The sequence below is a fragment of the Arachis hypogaea genome, chromosome 12 (assembly GCF_003086295.3).
Source record: "Arachis hypogaea cultivar Tifrunner chromosome 12, arahy.Tifrunner.gnm2.J5K5, whole genome shotgun sequence".
Classification (NCBI taxonomy): domain Eukaryota; kingdom Viridiplantae; phylum Streptophyta; class Magnoliopsida; order Fabales; family Fabaceae; genus Arachis; species Arachis hypogaea.
The window spans coordinates 53,406,743-53,410,860 of NC_092047.1; the positions used below are offsets into that span (position 1 = coordinate 53,406,743).

At 36.8% G+C, this 4,118-nt stretch overlaps 1 non-coding gene across 1 annotated transcript; it reads left to right on the forward strand.

Annotated features, from left to right (window-relative positions):
- Positions 1 to 536: 536 nt before the first annotated feature.
- Positions 537 to 640, forward strand: LOC112731487 (small nucleolar RNA R71). Its single transcript, XR_003167261.1, has one exon. It is a non-coding gene; the product is annotated as a small nucleolar RNA R71 (small nucleolar RNA).
- Positions 641 to 4,118: the final 3,478 nt, after the last annotated feature.

Below are 4,118 nucleotides of genomic sequence, written 5' to 3' on the forward strand. Positions count from 1 at the left end.
TGTTCCTGAGAAGATAGGAATGGTGGTCTTTTGTTGAACCTATTCTGGTTCCTTCCACCTTGATTATTATTGAAGCCTTGCTGAGACTTCTGTTGATCCTTCCATGAAAGGTTAGGATGATTCCTCCATGAAGGGTTGTAGGTGTTTTCATAGGGTTCTCCCATGTAATTCACCTCCTCTATAGTGGGTTGATCATGATCATAAGCTTCTACTTCAGAAGAAGCTTCCTGAGTGCTGCCAGCTGCAGCTTGCATTCCAGTCAAATGCTGAGAGATCATATTGACCTGTTGGGTCAAGATCTTATTCTGGGCCAATATGGCATTCAGAGTATCAACTTTAAGAACTCCTTTCTTTTGAGGTACCCTATTACTTATAGGGTTTCTTTCAGAAGTGTACATGAATTGGTTGTTTGCAACCATCTCAATGAGTTCTCTTGCTTCTGCAGGTATTTTGTTCAAGTGAAGTGATCCACCTGTAGAGCTGTCCAATGATATTTTGGACATCTCAGACAGACCATCATAGAAAAATCCTAGGATAGACCATTCTGAGAGTATGTCAGGAGTTGCTTGTATCTTTCCCAAGCTTCATAGAGGGATTCACCTTCTTTTTGTCTGAAGATTTAAACTTCCACTCTAATTTTCCTCATCTTTTGAGGGGGAAAGAATTTAGCCAAGAAAGCATTGACCAGCTTTTTCCAAGAGTCTAAGCTCTCTTTAGGTTGAGAATCCAACCATATCTTAGCTCTGTCTCTTACAGCAAAGGGAAAGAGCATAAGTTTGTAGACTTTAGGATTCACTCCATTGGTCTTAACAGTGTCACAGATTTGCAAGAATTCAGCTAAAAACCGATGTGGATCTTCCAGTAGAAGTCCATGGAACTTGTAATTCTATTACAGAAGAGAGACTAACTAAGGCTTGATGTGAAATTTTCGGAAAACGAAAAACGAATTCCGAACACACAAATCTAACCGGCAAGTGCATCGGGTCGCATCAAGTAATAATAACTCACGTGAGTGAGGTCGATCCCACAGGGATTGAAGGATTGAGCAATTTTAGTTTAGTGGTTGATTTAGTCAAGCAAATCAAGTATTGGTTGAGTGATTTGTGATTGCAGAAACTAAATTGCTTGAAATGTAAAGGGAGAGGGGTAGATGGCAGAAAATTAAAGAGCAAAGAAAGTAAATAAGCTGAATCTTAAAGTGCAAGTAATATAAATTACAGAAACTTAGATTGCAAGAAATGTAAATTGCAAAATCTTAAAGTGCAAGAAATGTAAAATGGCTTGAATTGTAAAGGGAATTGGGAATTGGATTTGCAGAAATTAAACAAGAAACAATAAATTGCAATAAATAGGAAAGTAGAAGATGAAATTAATTGCAGTGGATTTCAAACAGAAATTGTAAATTGACTTGAATAAACATTCAACGGAGGAATTAAAATGAAATTTCAGATCTCAGGGGTCAAGAGACTAGAAAACTAAGTCTAGATCTCACTACCTTCCTTGATCCAATTCAGAAAGCAATTGCAACAAATTAAAGATCAAAATAGAAGAAAACTTGAATTTAAATCTCAATTCTCCAATGGTGCAGTAAAAGAAACAGAAAGAGATCTCAAGTTGAGATTGAGACAGAATTTCCCCAATTCTCAACACCCAAGACCCAAGACAAGTGTAATTGAAATTGAAAACAAGGAAACTAAGAGGAAGAGAATTCAATTCTCCTCTCCGAAACTCAGAAACTCAAAATAATTCAAAACCAAAAGCTCTCCAAAACCACTCAGCAAAAGTAAAAGGAAAAGCTCCATAAAACTTAAATCCTAAGCTATTTATACACTTTCTTCAAATGGTCTTCAAGCCTTGAATTGGGCCTTTGATCTTGATGGAATTGGGTTGATAAAGGCCTTGGTTGATTGCTCTTGGAGTTGGAGAAAGATCCATTGTGAACCGGGTTGTAAATCATAAAAGCTTGAGTAAAAGTTTGAGGCAAACTTTTACTCAAGCTTTTTATACCAGCTGCCCTCCTTTTGCTGATATCCACATTTGAGCTAAAGTTTGAGGTCAAACTTTTGCTCAAACGTGGATCCCCTTGTGTACATGTGTGGCGCCAACGTTTGCCAAAAAGCTTGAGGCAAACATTGGCGCAAGCTTTTCTCCTCCAGGGTGTGCAAGTGTGGCGCCAACGTTTGCCAAAAAGTTTGAGGCAAACGTTGGCACAAGCTTTTCTCCTCCAGGGTGTTGGTTTTGTGATGCCAACGTTTGCCAAAAAGTTTGAGGCAAACGTTGGCTCAAGCTTTTCTCCCAAAAGCTTTGCTCAAAAATCATGAGTTTGTTATTCTTTCATAATATATGATAATTATAGCATAAAATCTCATGAAATTGCATTAATTCATCCATGGTTGATTGAATCAAAGAAAACATGAAAATCTACCCAATTGGCTTGCTTTTGGCTCAAGAAAGTGCATAAATCAATTGAAAATAAGTAAAAAAAACTAGTGAAACTAGGCTAAGATGACTTGTCATCACAACACCAAACTTAAAGCTTGCTTGTCCCCAAGCAAGAAAAGAATTATTGAGAAGAAAGAATGAAATGGAAGAGGATGTTCATGCTAGCAGAGTATTATTGGTAGTTCATGGGGTTTTCTGTGGATAAGTAAACACTCACTTCTTATTGACTTTTAGGCCTGGAAAGTCTCCTTTAAGCATGAAGCAACACACTGCTATGACCTCTCATTATTCCTTTATCCTTGACTATTTTTTTTTTATAAGCTTTAGTTCAGTGTCATGTGTAGCAAGTTCATTTCTTTCTTTATACTTGACACATTATTCACTATAGACACTTGGCTCACATTCCTTCTTAAAACATTGATGCCCAGCACCTCTTTGGGTTACTAAATGCCTTGTAGTTAGGTTGCTCTTGATAGTGGACTTTCAGCTGATGATCCCTGGTTAGTTAACCCAAGTCACCAAGTGTTGATGCACTCCAAAGAACTTAATAATCCAAGCAGATCCTAGTACAAAGACACCACATGCATATATTCTAAGGTTCAAGCTATTGGTGTCTAGCTTTGTTTCTTTTTATTTTCTTTTGTTCTGTTGCCACTTTTTGGCTTTTTCTTTTCTCTTTTTGTTTTTCTTTTTAATCAAGAACTTTTATTTGATTGAGATTCATAGACAGTAGGCCACTTTCTACTTAGAAGGAGACATCCTAGTTCTCTTATTTACTAAAAGTGAGCTATCATACAATCACACATACATACCACCATTTACTTTTATTGTACTTCTATCTAACAGAGAACTATCTCACTTCACATTCAAACATTTCTTTTATTGAATTAAAGATGCAGGGGACAAAGCATGCTTTTTGTTAAGTGAAAGTAAACACACAAGCACACACTTAGACTAGCTTATTTATTGCAAAAAAAAAAATGATTCTACTTGTACTAGATGAACACTTTAGCAAGACATAAATCAAAGCATTTCTCAACAGAAGAAGTTAAGTATAGATACAAACTATTGGTTTGCAGTTCTTTTGTTCTTCCTTCTGTTGTGCCCCTTTTGAGTTATGATGCATAATGTCCTCAAATGGTGGTTAGTTCCCTGCACAATTCTCAAAAGTTGCTTGCTTCTCAAGTCCTTAGGTGACTGGTTAGTATGCATGAATTGAGTGTGGCTTTTGGATTTAATTTGGTGTGGGAACACCAAACTTAATTCCTTGCCACTGTCTCTAATGCAACAGGTTGTACATTTATGAATTCTTTTGGCCTTGCTAAAGGTTATGGAATATAAACTAAAAAGTAATTAAATGGTTGAACAATTTGTCTGATTGCTTTGAGCTAGCATTATGCAGGAGGTGAGAGTATGCTTTTAAATGAGATTTTGGTGGAACACCAAACTTAGAATCCTTCATTCTCCCTTAAATTATTTTGGTTTGCAACACCAAACTTAGCTCCTTGCAATGCATACCAATTATTCAACATTTTTATTGAAAAGGCTATGAAAAGAAAACTACCTCAGGTTGGGTTGCCTCCCAACAAGCGCTTCTTTATTGTCATTAGCTTGACATCGATCCCTTTAGATCATGGGGGTTGAAAATCATAGTGCCTCAGCTTTTCTCCTCTTAC